General features: G+C 35.3%; 1 pseudogene; it reads left to right on the forward strand.

Annotated features, from left to right (window-relative positions):
- Positions 1-19,256, forward strand: part of LOC108521844 (dynein heavy chain 14, axonemal-like) — a 73,519-nt pseudogene that overhangs the window by 9,676 nt on the left and 44,587 nt on the right.

A 19,256-nucleotide genomic window follows, 5' to 3' on the forward strand; every position in this document is an offset into this window, starting at 1 on the left:
ATGTGGCACATATACGCCATGGAATACTATGCAGCCATTAAAAAGGATGAGTTCATGTCCTTTGTAGGGACATGGATGCAGCTGGAAATCATCATTCTCAGCAAATGGTCGCAAGAATAGAAAACCAAATACTGCATATTCTCACTCATAGGTGGGAAATGAACCATAGGATCACTTGGACACAGGAAGGGGATCATCACACACCAGGTCCTATTGTGGGGGGGTGGTGGGAAGGTATAGCATTAGGAGATATACCTAATGTAAATGGCAAGTTAATGGGTGCAGCACACCAACATGGCACATGTATACATATGTAACAAACCTACACATTGTGCACATGTACCCTAGAACTTAAAGTATAATAATAATAAAAAGAAAATATGGTATGTATACAAAATGGAATACTATTCAGCCATAAAAAAGAACCCTGTTGTTTACAGCAACGTGAATGGAGCTAGTGGCTATTATGCTAAATGAAATAAGCCAAGCACAGAAAGACAGATATCACATGTTCTCACTCATATGTGGGAGCAAAAAAATGACTCTCATGCAAATAGAGTAGAATGGTAGTTACCAGAGGCCAGGAAGGGGAGGGGGATGAATGGAAAAAGAGGAATAAATATATTTATTACCACTGGACTATACATGTAAAAATGCTAAAGATGGCAAATTATATATGTATATTTTACCTCGTTAAAAAAATAACAATTTTAAAAACAAAATACTTGACTGACAGTTATTTTCTTCTCAGCATTTTGAGGATATTAATTTATTGTCTTCTGGCATCTGTTGTCTAATAAGCCAGTTAAACAATACACTTTTAGTCTTTTTATTTTGACAGAGTAAGTAGAACCCTCAGATTCACTGGATTATACTCTAATCCTTCTCCCCTATACCTTGTCATCATTAATCTTGGCATGGCCCTTTTAAACTAATCAAAAAACGGCCGGGCGTATTGGTTCACGCCTGTAATTCCAGCACTTTGGGAGGCCCAGGCGGGTGGATCACAAGGTCAGGAGATTGAGACCATCCTGGCTAACATGGTGAAACCCCTTCTCTACTAAAAATACAAAAAAAAAAAAAAAAAAATTAGCTGGGTGTGGTGGTGGGCGCCTGTTGTCCCATCTGCTCAGGAGGCTGAGGCAGGAGAATGGTGTGAACCTGGGAGGTGGAGCTTGTAGTGAGCCGAGATCGCGCCACTGCACTCCAGCCTGGGTGACAGAGCAAGACTCCATCTCAAAAAAAAAAAAAAAAAAGAAAGAACTAATCAGAAAACATGTTGAAGTGATAAACATCTGCAAACCCATTGTGTAACACAAGACAGAATATTGAACAATATTTTTTATCTATGAACCTCTTTTATATGGTTTGGTTCAGTGTCCCCACCCACATCTCCTGTTGTATTTCTTTGTGTTGGAGGAGGGGCCTCGTGGGAGGTGAGTGAATCATGGAGGCAGATGAATCCTTTGTCAAATAAATGTTAAATGTTATTTCAGTTGTCTATTACTGTGTGACAAACCACCTTAAACTCTTGTAACTTCAATCAACAACAGTTTCTCTTGATTCTAGACTGAGCTGAGTAGTTTTGCTGCTCCATGTGGCATTGCACTCATTCAGCTGGCTGCATTCATTTGATGGCTGAGCTGGGCTGAAGTGAAGAAAGCTTCACTTACATGGTGCTTTAGTGCTTTCTCACATACTATTCCATGTGGCTGACTTGGGTGGTCATGGTCATCTCAGGGTAATCAGACTTCCCACATAGTGGATAGCTTTAAAAGGGAAAGTGAAAGCTGGCAGGTTTCTTAAGGACTAGGCCTAGAACTGGCTAATATTATTTTCACAGTATTCTGTTGGTCAAAGGAATTCACTAAGACCAGCCCAGATTCAAAAAGAGGAGAAATAGACCCCCCTTTTTGATGAATGAAGTAGCATCCATGTATATCAATCAATTAATGGTGGTTATCTTTGGAGACTGTGTGTTACATATCTTTTGTAAATATCCCACAGTGTGCAGCTTGTCTTTTTATTTTCTTTAGAGTGAGGTTTAATAAATAAATTCCTAATTTTAATACAATTTAGTTTTTGGAATTTTATATTATATTCTTGTTTGTAAGTTATTCACTATCTCTAGATCAGAAAATTGTTCAGTTTTCAAGTTTTACTTCTCACATTTCAGTCACTCTGAAAAACCTTTTTTGTCCTTGTTTTGTTTGTATATTTGGTGTGAGTCAGGAAATGAATCTAATTTCATTTTTTTCCCCTTATGGCTTTTTTTTCCTACCTGGATTATTTTTCCACCTGATTTGATATGTCACTTGTTATATATCAACATTTCATCTACTTTTTTTTTTTTTTGAGACAGAGTCTTGCTCTGTTGCCCAGGCTGGAGTGTAGTGGCACGATCTCGACTCACTGCACCCTCTGCCTCCCGGGTACAAGTGATTGTCCTGCTTCAGCCTCCTGAGTGACTGGGATTACTGGCATGCACCACCACACCTGACTAATTTTTGTATTTTGAATAGAGATGGGATTTTACCATGTTAGGCTGGTCTTGAACTCCTGACCTCAGATAATCTGTTCTCCTTGGCTTCCCAAAGTGCTGGGATTATAGGCGTGAGCCACCGCTCCCAGCCTCATCTACATTTGGTACGGTTTCTTTGATTTCCATGATATTATCTGTAAATTTCTATGTTTCAGTACTATGCTGCCTCAGTTACTAAAGCTTTATTATTATTCTACTATTAGACTCTCCTTCATGTTATTTTTTTCCCAGAAATGTCTTGGCTATTCCTGACCTTTTATTCTTCTGTATACATTTTTAATCATCTTGACAAGGTCTATCAAATAAACAAACAAAAAAACTGTTGAGATTCTGATTGGCGTTATATTGACTGTAAAGAATTGATGTCTTTGTAAGTTTTTCTACTCAGTAATTTGCTCTTTTGATCCTCTCGATTGTAGGTTTATTTTCTATTTTTAAACATTTCTGCTCTAATCTTTAGTATTATTCTACTTTGGATTTTAAAGTTTTACTTTTCTAACTTCTTATTTTGGATACTTAATTTAGATAATATTTCTTGTTTTCTAGTGTGAGCATTTTATGGCTGTATATTTACCTATGAGTACCTCTTTAGCTGCATCTCACAAGTTTTAATTTTAATATTGTAGCATTTATTTCTTAATATTCTAAATTTTCTATCATTTCTTTTTTTGAAATGTGAGTTACTTAGACATGTGTTTCTTAATTTCCAAATTTATGGGGTTTCATGATTCATCTATTTCTACTCTAATTGTATCGTGGTCATGGAATTTGGGCTATATGATGATAAATCATTTCAAATGTGTTGACTTACATTATGATCCAGTACGTGGTTGATTTTCAAACTATGCCATATGTGCTTAAAATTATATGAATTCTCTACTTCTTGAGTTTTATATAATATATATGTTAAATCAAACTTTTAAATTGGGTTGTTAAAATCTGTATCCTTAATGTTTTTGTTTGTTTGTTAGTTTTGGTAGGAAAAGGTTGGCCTGATTAACTGAAATACGTTTGTTAAAATGCCTCATTATCATACTAGATTTATTTTTTCTCCCTATGGTTCTTTCAGTTTTTGCAATATGTATTATATGTTTACACATTTGCATTCCATATTTAGAAGCCATGTTGTTAAGTCCAAGTTCCAAACTCTTCTGTTTTATTTTCTGGGCGAAATGAAAATTTGGTCACTATGTAGTGATCCTCTTTCTATCTAGTGACTTTTTCTGCTTGAATATCTTTTTTTCTGATATAAATATAGCTATAATATTTTTATTTTCTTTAATAGTTGCCTGGTGTATCTCTTTCCTGTACTTGCATCCTTGTTGTATCCTTATGTTTCAGAAATTTGTCTTTTGAATAGGGTATAACTGAACTTTCTTCCCAATTTTGCTATCATTGTCCTTTTAGATAATTTTGTTCATTTATATTGATTATAATTAGTAATATGTTTCTATTTATTTCTGCCACTTTATTTTGTACTTTCTCTTTTGTTCTGACTTTTCTGTTTATCTTTCTGTCTCCTCTTAGACTGGTTGCTTATATATTTATTTTATTTCACCCCCGACTCCCAACTGTTAGCTTGAAATTTATGCATTCTATATATCCTTTAGTCATTACCATAAAAATTTTAAGATGCATACTTATCAAAGAATAAGTTTAATCCATCTGTTTTTCTTCCTCCAGAAAATGCAAGTATCTTAAAACATTTTAGTTCTGATCATTCCCCCTCCTGACCTCTGCACTGTTATTGTTGGATAATTTAGTTCCATCTCACTTTTAATCCCATAATAAATAATTATTGTTTTATGCAGTATTTGTTTAGCTTTACTCATGTATTACTTTTTTTTGCTTATAATTTTTTCTTTCATCTGAGTCCTTCCACTTGGGATCATCGTACTTCTTGTTTGAAGTCCTTTAGGATAATTTTTATGTGTGTTTATTTTATTTGCCTAGAAATGTCTTTATCTTGCCTTTATTCTTGAAACATATTTTTACCAGTTATAGAATTCCAAGTTGATGGTTATTTTTCCTTAGCACATTGAAAATGTTGTATCATTTTCTTGGTTTAGATTTTACCGTCAAGAAGCCCATTCTTAGTCCAGTGGTTTTCCAGTTTAAGTAATCTATCTCTAGTACCATTAGGATCTCCTCCTTGTCTTTGGCATTCTGCAGTTTCACTATGTTGGGTGTGTGTGTGTGTGTGTGTATCCACATGTGGGTGCTCATGTGTATATATGTATGAACATATGTTCATTCTGCTTAGAATTTGTTGGACTTTATGAAACTGAAGATTTATGTCTGGAAGATTATTCTCAGTCATTATGGTCCCCATTTGTCTCTTCCAGACTCTTGATTCGTTTTGTCTGATTTATTACTTTATTCTCTGTAATAGTTAACCTGTCTTTTATTTTTTTAGATCTACCTGAACAAAAATAAGATTACTGTTTGGGAAAGTAAAGGAGGAAATGAATATTGTATGGGCAACCTATTAAAGTCAACCACAACTATCCTTTATTTTAAACCTTTTCTCATGTTTTTAATCCCTCTTTTATATAAACACATAGTTTGTTTTGCCTCTGATACTTTGGAAGGTTCATGCATTATTATTTTTCTTCAAGACTTGTAATATAATACATTATATTTCAACCTTTATTTTGTGGGCTGTGTATTTTAGATAGCATCTATTGACTGCCCACTGCAAAATGAAGACATTAGAATATAATTCATGAATTTACCTTTTATGCAATGTCTCCTACTCCCACATTTCCATTGTTTATGTTATAATTTTTGTGCTTCTTATGGATAATTTTACACTTTTTAATAATATATTTAAACTTCTGTTATTTTATTTATCAGCCTTAACCAGTCAGTGTCTGTTGACCTCTGTATCTGAAAGATGAGGAAAACAAATCACTTATGCTACCTACATTCCATCTACCTCCCTTTCCTCCCATCTTGATTTTGTTTTACTTGTACTATTACTTCAATACTCATATTTAGATTTTATTTACTATCTAAATATAAGTATAGAAATAAAATGTTGTTCTGTGTTCATAAGTCCATTCATTGTTTTGACTTAGTTCTGTATTTAAATGAGTTTAATGCTGTTATTATTATTTTCTTTATTTACAAGCTGTCCTTTTTTAATGTCTGTGTTGGTGGGATCTATTGTCATGTGCCTTTTACAAAGAAAGTATTATGGGTGATATTTTTATTGAATTTTGCATGTTTTGAAATGGTTGTTATCTTCATGCTTAAATGAAAACTTGGCTCTGTATAAAATTCTTAAGCTATTCTTTTTATTTCCCTTAGGAAATATTCTGGCATTTGAATGTTGCTGTGGAGAAGTGTGAGGTTAACTTGATGTTTTTTACTTGTCTGATATGAAAAAAGTAGCTCATTTAATTTTTTTTACAGTTTGGTTAGTAATGAGTTTGAGCAACCTTTCTTGTTTGTTGGATATTTGTTGGTAATGATGAGAGCATGAATATGTAAGTCACTCCAAAGTCAATGCTGAGGTTGGGGTTAGCATATACTCTCTTGAAGGAGTTGGCAAATGATGGCCTCTCAGCCAAATCTGGCCTGCCACCTGTTTTTGTATGTTTACAAGCTAAGAATGGTTTTTACACATGAAAATTCACAGCTACTTTAGTGATAGGTAACACTAACTTCGAATCCCAGTTAAGTGAGATGTTATCTTCCCCAAAGAACACTATTTTCTTATAGGCCTATATTACAAAAAAAATACATAATTATTATTATCACTTATTGAATTTCATCAATAAAACATTTGTGGCAATTTGTTTTCTCTTTTGTTATATGGTACCTATGTAATAGCCTCAACTTTTGCCTTTCGACTCACAAAGTCTAAAATATTTATTCTTTGGCTCTTTTTATTTTATTTTATTTTTTTGAGACAGAGTCTCATTCAGTTGCCCAGGCTGGAGTGCAATGGTGCGATCTCAGCTCATGGCAACCTCTGCCTCCCAGGTTCCAGCGATTCGCCTGCCTCAGCCTCTCAAGTAGCTGGGATTACAGGCATGCACCACCACTCCTGGCTAATTTTTGTATTTTTAGTAGAGGTGGGGTTTTGCCATGTTGCCCAAGCTGGTCTCGAACTCCTGGCATCATGTGATCCGCCCACCTTGGCCTCCCAAAGTGCTGGGATTACAGACCTTAGCCACTACACCTGGCCTCTTTGGCTCTTTTTCAAAAAAAGTTTACTGACTCTTGCTTTATTGCAAGTTCAGAATGGATTTGATTTAGGGAATTTTTTTTTTTTTTAAATCCAGTGCAATCTACTTCCCTTAGGATCTGTTTCTTCCTCTTATCTCCATTTATGGTCACAGTTGTATCCTTCAGTTGTTGGCTGCAGTGAATGATCCTTCTGTGGCCTTTCTTGGTATTCTTTGGGTCATGAGTAGGACTCTTTCTGCACCGTGAGGCTCGTCAATAGGTAGACTGTCCTACATTGATGTTTTAGTTGTCAGCTTCATACCTACTGTGTAGATTTTTTTTTTTTTTTATGAGACAGAGTCTCGCTCTGTCACCCAGGCTGGAGTGCAGTGGCGCAATCTCGGCTCACTGCAAGCTCCGCCTCCCGTGTTCACGCCATTCTCCTGCCTCAGCCTCCCGAGTAGCTGGGACTACAGGTGCCTGCCACCACGCCTGGCTAATTTTTTGTATTTTAGTAGAGACGGGGTTTCACCGTGGGCTCAATCTCCTGACTCGTGATCCACCCGCCTCGGCCTCCCAAAATGCTGGGATTACAGGCGTGAGCCACCGTGCCCGGCCGGCATTTCTATTCTAGTAAGAACTACTCTTACCCCTGGCTTATTTCAGTCTATCTTAGTTGATTTATCTGAAGCATATTCATTTGCCAGCTAAAACTTTTTCTATTCTCCATTGATTCCAGTCTTAAATTTTTACCTTTAATTCTTCAGTTATGGCACACGGCCATGTAGCACATCAACTTTATTTAAAGACTTTCTGTATCTTGTTAGATTTCCCTCAGTAATCAGAAAGAAACTCCCCTTTTTATATTTCATTACCCACTCCCTTTTGTTCTATTCTATCTGAAGAATGCTGGTAATATATGGATGTGACCTTTTAGTGCTTAGTGAATGGTGAAATTAGTTCATCAACTTCAGCTACCACTTCTGATGACTTTCGTAAGTTCTTTTTGATAATTTCCCCTAAGAAAATAATCTTAAAACTTACCATTATCTTTAGCATGCTATTTAATGTAAACTAAAATTGTATGTACATAAACCAATGCATGTAAGATGGAAAAAAATTGCCATAGAGAGGAAGTTAGACAATATAGAGATTGACCTGAGAAAGCTAACTAGCTTAGTGAAGGGTTTGGAAATTTTACTGTATATCCAATAGTCATAGTTGTCAGATTGTATTGTATATTAAAGATAATACTGTGAATTTTTTTACAGCCAGTTACTTTGTAGTTTCGCTCAGAAAAACATATGGAGACATTTATACCCTTTGATTTGACAACTGAAAATCAAGAGATGGACAAGGAGGAAACCAACACAAAACCAAGGTAAAAATAAGATAAAATATAATGAGAGTTTTTTCTAAAGTAAGATTTCAGCAGTGTATGGCTGGTGGTAAGCCATTCTGACAGTGAAAGACTTAAAATATCATATCAGAATGTACTGATGATTCTAGAGTTTAGAAAAACCTTAGTTTCTCAGGGAGTGTTTTCTAACAAGATAGGCAAGTTAACACTGGTTGTTGGCTCCTTCCCCCAGAACAACCTTGGATATGCCAAAACAGTGAGAAGGAGGTTGTTGGATATGAGAAATTAACCAACAACTGAGAAATCCTAGGAAAGCAAAAGGCATCATTTGTAATAGTATCAAAAATAGGTACATTAGATACATAAATACTTTTTTGTTTTTTGAGACAGAGTCTCGCTCTGTCACCCGGACTGGAATGCAGTGGCACGATCTTGGCTCACTGTAACCTCTGCCTCCCAGGTTCAAGTGATTCTCCAACCTCAGCCTCCCTAGTAGCTAGGATTACAGGCACCCACCACCACACCTGGCTAATTTTTTTTGTAGTTTTAGTAGAGAAGGGGTTTCACCATTTTGGCCAGGCTGGTCTTGAACTCCTGACCTCATGATCCACCCACCTCGGCCTCCCAAATAAATACTATTTTTTTAAATGATGTAATTATGACCTTTATGAAAAAATTATAAAGTTTAATTGAGAATTCAATAAAATTTATATAGAAAAGCAAAGGGTCAAGAATATGTAAAACACTTATTAAAAAGAAAATCTGATAATCTTGACCTACAACTCTTAAAACTTATTATAAACCTATCATAATTAAGGAGTGTGCTGTAGAACAAGGATACACAAATAAAGAATAAAGAACCCAAGAACAGACCATTGTATTCATTTTAAGTGAACATAGACTTGGCGTTATAGGTTAGTGAAGATTAAGTGGGCATGTTCAATAATGGTGCTGTGACAATTGTATATCCTTATTGGCTGGGGCCAGGGGAAGAAATGGAGCCTGTCTCTTACAATATACCCAAAAGTCAGGGATTTAAGGACTTATGTATTAATTAAAAGACTTGTAAAAGGTAAAACTTTATGTTAGGAAAACATATAAGCTCATTTTGTCATTACCTTGGACTGAGGAAAGATTTCTTAAGAAGTCATAAACAATACAAACCATAAAGGAAAATGCAGATAAATTATATTAAAATTAGTAACTTCTGTTTATAAAGACATCAAGAAAGTGAAGATAATTCCAAATGAGAGATATAAAGTGACAAAAGATTGCTGCTCAAAATGTGTAAATAACTACTACACATTGTTTACAAAATGGCAAAAAATTCAGTACCAAAAAAAAAAAAAAAAAAAAAACGGTAGGGAGGACAACAGATATAGATAGACATTTTAATGAAGAGGAAAATTTTCAAGATATTTATAAACAAAGTGGGAACGCAAAAACGCTCAAAGGAAAGGACTTAAGAATAATACCTAATAAATGATCTATAAATAAGTTCAAAGACAATTGTGGCTTTCTTTGTCATAGAAAAGAAATATTACCTTCTTAATTGATTTGATTAAGTATTTTTCTTCTGTAATATACCAATAGATAAAGTACTTATTTTTCCCTTAACAGTACATATTAAGCTTTACAGAACCTAGAATTTTCTTCTGCTTTATGAAAACTGTGATCTACGAATATAAGTCGATTGTAGGCAGTAATTTTGGATTTCTGTTCTTATTGAAAAAGTTTTTCCAACAGTAGAGAGGTTGGGCCAATGTCCTGTGAAAAAAAAAGGAAGTGAATATAATGGGTATTGAAATTTCAGAAACATTGTGTTCTACCTTCAACTCTTGTTAATTGGGTGGTAACAAGTTCTTCATCTTCTAAAATGAGATCAAGGATTATAAGGCCCTAAACACCAGTTAGGACCATATTTGAAAATCTAACTAGACTCTCCATGTAAATGTTGCAGATCTTTTTCAATAGTGCCTATCAAAAATACTGAGTGAAATAGATATTTATGTATTGTAAAGTCAGAATAGAATATTTAATCGTTTCAGTTTATGGAGAATGTTAATCATAGTATTTCTTAACCTAAGAAGCTGGTTTTAAATATAAATGTGAAATTTTTAGTCCATATGCTAATAGGCTCGAGTATTTGTTGGTGTTGATTTTTCCATTTTATGTTTGCTTAGAAATTGTTTTTCCTTTGTCATTTAAGATTTTTAAAATAGAAGGAGAAAAAATACGAAGATATAAAACCATTAGAGACTCAACCAACTGAAATAGCAGAAAGGAAAACATTTGGAATTATAAAACCAGTTAGACCATTCTCTGAATCTTCTTGAAATCAGAGAAAACAGGAAGGTATTTATCAAGATTACTATTAGCATGTTGGTTTAGTTTATGGAAATTGAAATAAATTTTCATAGCATTAAATTAAGGAAACAAGTGAAACATATTGAAATATTAGTGTCTACTTTCAAAATATAAAGTTGGGTATTTAACTCACTTCATTAGTCATAGCAGTTAGCAGTGTCTTCAAATACAAAGCTTGCTTTTCAACGGGAACATAATCTAACTATTCATAATAATAATAAAAGTAACAGGAATATTACTAATACCAGTGAAATGTCAGAATATCTGATATGTCTATAGCACTTTACAGTTTCCATCACTTTTTCATGCATATCATGTCATTTTTTTGAGGTACAGACCTTACAGGTGGGTCACGGTTCTCCTAAGTCCCCAGTGCCTCTGACTGTGTTGTGACCTCCTTTATTGCTCTTACCTACTAGTATCTAATTACTCCCTCACATACCTCCATTTTTTAAGTCTTCTTTCCTTCTTCACTCAAATTCTGCTATTTCCAGGATTTCATTTTACTTTTTACCACAACTTCCTTTCTCATCCAGCACTTTTATGTCCTCACTTTTATAAGCTTTCAGCCCCATTTATGGTGCTTGCGTGGGGAAAACTGTACCTCCTCTCCTTTGAAGTAAATCCTGCCACCTCATTTTGGAGCTCTGCTTCTGCCATTTCCTCAGGAAATTGGGGTCCATCAGATATATTCTCTTGTCTTTTTTTTCTCCTGGCTCTTCTTCTGTCAGCACATAAACAAGCTACATGCTTAACCACCTTAAACAAAACAACCCAGAAACATCTTTGGTTCTGTATTGCCTTCTCACAGTTATCAGGCTTCTTGAAAGAGTAGCCTAGACTTCCTTACCTCTAATTCATTCCTCAACCTGGATTCTACCTCTTTCCTTCTACTGGTAAGACTCTTTCAAGGTCACCAGATACCTCCTTGTTGCTAATCTTTATAAAATAATTAATTTATAAATAAAATAATTTGTATTTCACTGCATCATTCTGCAATATTTTATTATTTGACCACTTATTTCCATTTTTTCCCCCTTGACTTTGAAGGAAATACTTACCTGGCTTTCTTGATAGTTGTCTGTCTGCTCATTTTCAGTCTCTTTCATGAGTTTTTTACTTCTCTGTGTTGCCTTTAAATGTTAGTGTTTCTCAGGTGTTTTAGGGTCTGCCAAAATTAGTGTGTTTCCTTTTCTCTATGGACTAGACCATACTTTGTTTTTAGTAATAATATATAGTCATGTTCTCCATATGACATTTTGGTCAATGATGGACTGAATATATGATGATGGTCCCATAAGATAATAATACTGTATTTTCACTGTACCTTTTCTACATTGAGATGTGTTTAGATACACAAATACATAGTATAGTGTTACAGTTGCCAACAGTGTTCAGTACAGAAATGTGCTTACAGATTTGTAGCCTATGAGTAATAGTCTATTCCATATAGCCTTGGTGTGTACTAGGCTGTACCACCTAGGTTTGTGTAAGTGCACCCTTTGATATTTGTGTGACAAAATTGCCTAATGATGCATTTTTCAGAATGGATCCCTGTCATTAAGTAATACATGACTGTATTCCTTCCTATTTTACCTATTAAATGCATACCACAAACAATATTTAGGTATACCTTTAGTTTTCTTCATCCTCTGCCTGAAGATGGGTATATTTGATTTCTGGAAGGGGCCTGAGCTTCCAGAATTCTGGCCTTCATTGGGCCAGAATGTTTTAATCTGTGGAGTGCCTAGACCTTACAGATAGCTGTGTTTGCAGGCTTGTCAAAGCTTTCCCTCCAACAGAGTGAAAAGTAGAAGGAGTACTCTGAGCCTTTTGCTATTTTTCTTAGGAAAGAGGAAAGAAATATAAGGCTAGACAGGGATACAAGTGTTGGGTAAAGCAAGAATTTGGCCACATTAAGGAATTTTGTCATTATGCTTTGAAGATAAGAGCCATGGAAAGGTTTTAAGCAAGGAGTTAATATGAGGATTTCTGTTTTGCGAAGATCACTCTGGCTGTATATTGAAGAACAGATTGAAAGAGAACAAGAATCGATACAGGGGGACCATAGGAGGCTGTAGATATTCTGAAGGTACAATTATCACTTATGGTGATGGGTTGGTGAGAGAGAAGGAGGTGTCGAAGATGATACCTACACCTTGGGCTTGCTTAAAATAACCAATAGTGGCCCCATTCACTAAGACTGGAAGTCCTTAAAAAAAGGTCAGGAGTTTAGAGGAAGGATCATGAGTTCAATTTTGGACATGTTGAATTTGGAGTACCTTTGACACATGCCAGTGATGTCTAGGAGGCAGTTGAATATATGTGTCAGGAACTCAGAGAAGTTAGGGGTGAGGTGATGTATTTGGGAGTAATCATGTGTGTGGATGTTTAAGCCATAGCCATTGATGAGATTGACCAGGGACAATGTATAAAGTGAGACTAAAACAGGGCCAAGGAAATGTAGCAGTTACGAGCCAGGAAAAGGACAGTGGCAAAGAACATGGGATTGGTCAGAGTTAAGCTGAATAGGATGACAAGAAAGAGAGAGTGGGAAGTGTCACAGGACTCAAAGGAAACAATTGTATCCAAAAGGAGAAGAAGTGGTCTAAAGTATCAACACTGGTAAGTAAAATGAGGACTAGAAAATGTCCATTGAATTTACTGACCTCAAGAATATGGGACTCGAGTGCTGTTTTTGTGACGTTCCAAAGCCAGACCAGATTGGATTAAGAAATGGATAGTAAATGAGGAAATAGAGTTAGTGACTATATGCAACTCTTCAGAGAAGTTTAGCTGTGAAGAAAGGCAGAATATAGACTGATAACCAGAGGGAGCTGTGATTTTATTTGAGATAGGAGCTGCTTGGATATGCAAAAGAAAAAAGGAGTAGTTAATAGTGTAGGCATGAAGAGACAGGATCTAAACAAAATGTGGAAAGGACTGGTCTTGGATGAGAGGAAAACCAGATACCTTTTTACCAAGTCAGGAGGACAGGAGGGAAAGATGGGTGCACAAGTGGGTTGCTTCGTTTGCTTGAAAATGGCAAGTTGAAAGAATTCCCACTGATGCTTTTTTGTTCCCTGGGAAGTAGGCATTGAGATCCTGTGGAAGAGAAAGACTGAAAGGTAAAGGTTTAGAGATTTGAGGAGCATGGAGAAAATCTGAAATAGTCATTGAAAAGGAAGAAGAGCAAGTTAGACAATAGGATTTTTGGTTTGCATTCAGGGTCCATTTGTGGTTAATTAAAATGAATTTTGGGAGTTACCAATCCACATAGGGCCTCTTTCTAATAGCACTGGAATGTGCAAATGTATGCAAAAGAACACATAGAATTGGTTTTATCCAGGGGCAGTGTTTTGCCATACAGGTGAGGCCAACAGAAAGAGGGAGTTTAGGATATTGGCAAGAGTGCTGCGGAAAGACATAATCTAAGCTGGATAAAGAGAAAGATGAAATAAAATAGAGGGATGATGGATTGTGAGAAAGCAATGGGGCAACGGACTGGAGTTCCTGATGAGCTTAAAGAATGGTCATGTTGGGAGAATTAGACAAGCTGAGAGGATGGAGGGCAAGTGATGACAAGCACTATTATGTAATTGTGAATGTGGTTGGTTGATGTAGAGTTAGTGATGGGAGGACATCCAGAAAAGAGGGGAGGAGAGCACAGCTTTAGACAGGTCTTAATTCATGAACACTGAAGTCATCCACGTGATGGCAGATTTAGTGATGGAGAAAGTTGGCTTTCCCTTTAGCCAAAGTTCCAGATTGAGTGACCAGGCAATTGGTACTTATCAATGAAGAGTGGAAGAATATAGTGTAATCAAAAAGCATGAGCTTCAAAGGAATAGATTTTTATGTTATTTATTACAGGAAGGGGGCAAGTTGTAATGATTTGGAAGTGGTGAATGGAGAGTGAGGAGTGTTAAAACAAGCTCACTTTCCAATCTTGAGGTAAATGGAGTGTGGGAATATACAGCCACTAACCAGAGAGTCGCATGTCAGTAGTGCCATAGGGAATAACTAGATTTCAACTAAGGTAGAGAGGAATAGAGTTTAAAGATAGAAGAAAGTTTTCACAACTACCTCACCAATCTTTCCACTAATGCCACATTTTTTTTTCATTGTGATCTCCTGAACAATCCTCTTGTTTTCTTATCTTTCTCTCATCCCCAGCTACCCTCCTCCTCACTACCCCACAATTGAAAGCCTCACCATCATTCAACATTTGATCTTTGGAACAGGAGAGATCTGTGGTTTCCTCTGATTATACAAATGGGAAATTATCTCTCTCTCTCCTGAATTAGGACTGTTGGTTGAAATAAAACTTATTGTTTATTTCATTTGTACCCCTTTGTTTTGTTTGTAATTATCCTGTCTTTTACCTTACTAAATTGTAGCACAGTGCCTTGCACTACGGAAGTATTTGTTAAATGAATGAGAACAAGAAAATGTATTTCTGTCTTCAAAGCTCTGTTTTTACTATTTTCCCCATTCTTCTATGTGTTAACTCTACCAATTCGGTAAGCCATAGACAAAATAAGAAATAGACCTTTTGTTACTTTTCTGTATTTATATCTAAATATTTTCTCTGCTCAGTTATCAAATTACAGTTAATAAAAAGGGTCATTTCTGTATTTATTTCATGTGAGAATTCACACTTTAAAGATTTAGTATAATATTCAAAAACCACAATTACTTTTGTATCAACCTAATAATAAAGTTAACTAACATTTACCTTAGTAAGCACTTACTGTGTGCTTTAAATGTATTAACTAATTTAATTCTTGTAACAACCTATGAGGTTCTTACTATGACAATTCTCATTTCAAAGGTGAGGAAAGCAAGGCAGATAGGTAATTTACAAAGTAAATCACATGACTATGAGTGTTAAAGCTTGTATATGAGCTTGGAACCCAGGCAGCCTGTGCTCTTAACTACTATGCTATACTGCCTTATATAATCATTAACTGTATTGCTGGGTATGTGGAATTACTATGGTATTATTTATATCTCACACTAGTTATTCAGTTAATAATGGTTTTATTTTCAGATTACCTTAAAGAAAATGTAACTCAACAACATATGATTTCTCCAGAACCAGCTTCCCTTAGGGAGAAAGGGAAGTCATGGAGAAAAAAGGATCAAACTCATGCTTGTCCAAAAGTTAGGAAAGTCAGTCCTGTGTCATATGATAGAACAGGTATGTGGTATCATTGAACCAGATTGCTTAGAAATCACTATACTTTTTCAAATTATTCTGTGGTTTGTTTGCTTGTATTGGACACTGACTTTAGAAAAAACAGTATTACTGAATTTTATGTGTTTGGTTGCTTAAAGGATTATTAAAATGCTTTTAAGTTCTTTTGAAAATCTAAAATATTACATTGAATAATTGACAGAGACTGTTTAACAACTGTTCTTATTTAAGAACAATCTCTGAAGGCTATGATTTTAGAACTACAATATAAACTGTATGGTTTTTTACATACAACTGTAGTAAAACTTGATGATTTCATTTTATTTAACAATTTTATACCTTTGTCTGATAAAGAGTTTAAATCTCCAAATAAATAGTTTATTTAAATAGATTTTCTTCCACTAACATCTTCTAGTTTGTGTTTTCTCTGTGCCTGAAATTCTTCTTAGTATTAATATTTTAAATTTTATAAGAGAAAGAAAACTTCTAATTTTCATTGAAACACCATGATACAGAGGTGGATTTATCATAAAGCTATTGAAGCCTAAGCTTCAGGGCCCCTGACTCACACAGGCTTCGCCCTTTCTTTAAATGAATATCCTCAAAATTATAAGTACCTCATATAGCACAAAACTTGCACAGACGTGGTGGTGTTCATACCCTCGTATAATTCTCTCCCCTTGAATGTGGAAAGGACCTGTGACTGCTTCTAACTAATAGGTGATGCGCTGTCACTGCTGTGATTATATTACATTATCCAAGACTCCACCTTGCTGGTGGACTTGTTCTAAAGTCTCTCCCCTTTGCTGGCTTTGAAGAAGCAAGCTGCTATGACTCAAATCACAAGGAAATGAGATCTTACAACCTCAGGGAGCTTGGAAGCAGATCTTTTCCCAATAGAGCCTCCAAATGAGAATCCATTCCCAACCAACACCTTGATTACAGCCTTTGAGACTTTAAGCAGAGGATCCAGTTAAGCTGTATCTAGACTCCTGACCCACAGAAACTGTGAGATAGTAATACATGTTGTTTGAAGCCACTAAATTTGCAGTAATTTGTTATGCATTGTTTTAGGCCATTCTCACACTGCTGTGCAGAAATACCTGAGACAGGGTATTTTATAAAGGGAAGGGGTTTAATTCACTCACAGTTCTGCATTCCTGGGGAGGCCTCAGAAAACTTTCAATCATAGTGGAAGGCAAAGGAGAAGCAGGCACCTTTTTCACAGTGTGGCAGGATGGAGTGAGTGGAAACAGGGGAAATGCCAGATGCTTATAAAACAATCAGATCTCATGAAACTCACTCATTATCATGAGAATAACATGCAGGAAACCAACCCCATGATCCACTTACTCCACCTGGTCCCACGCTTGACACATGGGGATTATGGGGATTACAATTCAAGGTGAGAGATTTGGGTGAGGACACAGAGCCACACCGTATCATGCATCCAGGAAACTGATACAGTGGCTTTATTGCAACAAATGTTGCTGTACATTAAGAATTCTTAGTATTTAGTTGCATTGTCCTTTAGTGTTTTGAAATCAGTATCTAGTGTAAGAAAGGCCAGTAATTTAGGTTTAATGGTTGCCAGATAAATAAAATTCTAATTCTTTATTGATTGCATTTCTTTAATTTGCTTCCCTCATTTAGCTTCTATAAATTCATGAATACGTAAACTGGTAAAGACCTAAGTAGCATTTTGTTTAGATTTTAAAACAATTATTAAAAGTTTCAAATATACAATATAGAGAAAATAATTTAGTATTCATGTACTCATTACCAGGATTTAACAACATTTAGTCATTTTTTTAAAAAAGGGAGTTGTAGACAGAATTGTAAGATGCCCTCCAGTATTCCTACCCTCTGGTGTACATGCTTTGTATAATTGCCTACCCCTAAGTGGAAACAGAACCTGTGAATATGATAGACTGTCACTCCCATGCTTTTATGTTACTTTATATGGCAAAGGGATTTTCAGATGTATTTAAGACTCTTAATCAGTTGACTTTAAATTTATCAAAGGAGACTATTAGAGGCAAGCCTGACCTAATCAGATAAACCCTTAAGAGACCAGAAGTAGTAGCAGAGGCCCTGCCATTGCCTTTGAAGGAGCAAACTGCTGTGTTGTAGAGAGGGCCACATGGCAAGAACCCTAAAGTTCGCTGAGAACTGTATCCAGCCAACTACCAAGAAAATGGGGACCTCAGTAATACAGCCATAAGGAAACGAATTCCACCTCAAACCTGAGGAGCTTAGAGGCAAGTCTTTCGCTAGCCCAGCCTCCAGATAAGGGCATGGTCAGCTGACACTTTGGTTTCAGCCCTGTGAGACCCTGAGCAGAGGACCCAGCCAAAATTTGCCAGACTCCTGACCTTGTTTCTTTTTAGTAAGCATTCTTGATTCCGTCATGAACTAACCTAACTCTTTTTTAGAAAGATGTTTTCTTTCCAGCTTTTGGAAAGTTATGCCTTCCTTATATTTTACTATTTATTCTGAAAAGGGTTCTTTATTTGCTGAAATTGTCTCCATTTTGAACAGTCTTTGTCAGATCTATTGAATCTGCCAAATCACACTCAAAAATGGAAATGCTAATTTATGATACTTTCATGATATTACACAAGGGGAATACACTTGCCAATAGTTGATATTTTCCAATTTTAAATTTTTTGCCAGTCTGAGTGAGATATGTGTTTTCATTTTTATTTTATTTGCAATTCCCTGATTACTAATGAGGTTGAATACTTTTCCATATGTTTATGGGCTGTTTATCTTTTCCTGTAAATTTTTTGTTCATCTTTTTATCAAAATGTTTATTTTTTGATAGTTAAGAATTCTTGAGATACTTGGTATAGTAATTTCTAGCCTGTTATATAGGTTATAAACATCTTTTTAAAATGTGTTAATTATATTTTAACTTTGTGTATGGTGGTTTTTCTTGTATATAAGTTGCTAAGATTGAGCAAGTCAAATTTATCATTGTTTTCCTTTTAACATGCTTTGATTCTTTTTCAAGAAGCCTTCACTACCCCAGTTTTATAAACATATTCTGCCATATTTTCTTCTAGTATTTCTATAATTTGTTTTTCCACATTTACAGCTCTAATCCATCTATAATTTATGCTTGCATGTAACTGCATATTTATTTCAAATGGCTAACCACTTTTGCATTATGATTTATTGAATAGTTAATTATTCTTCTGTTGATTTGAATTATCTTTTTCACTTATTAGTTTGGCTTGTATACATAGTTATATTTTGAAACTCTAATTTGTTCTACTTCTTTGCTTTTCTATGTCAATACCACACTATTTTGATTTCTAGAAGGTATAGATTTTTATATCTGGGTCTATAATGTTACTTATCCTCTTGTCAGACATACACAGTTGTACCATATCCTTAATACTAATTTTCAATACCTCACCTAGGGCACAAAATGTAAAGAGGGACTTACTCTTAGAGTCATGCAAGTGCCTCATCCTAGTTATAATACTGTCTTATACAAGAGCTCAAGTCTCATTTAATCCTTAGAAAAGAAGTTGTTTTAGTCCAATGCTGTTTGTAATTTCTAGAGGGCCAGAAATATAACTTCTTTTTTTTTTTTTTTTTTT

The sequence above is a fragment of the Rhinopithecus bieti genome, unplaced genomic scaffold (genome assembly GCF_001698545.2).
Source record: "Rhinopithecus bieti isolate Rb0 unplaced genomic scaffold, ASM169854v2 scaffold_61987, whole genome shotgun sequence".
Classification (NCBI taxonomy): domain Eukaryota; kingdom Metazoa; phylum Chordata; class Mammalia; order Primates; family Cercopithecidae; genus Rhinopithecus; species Rhinopithecus bieti.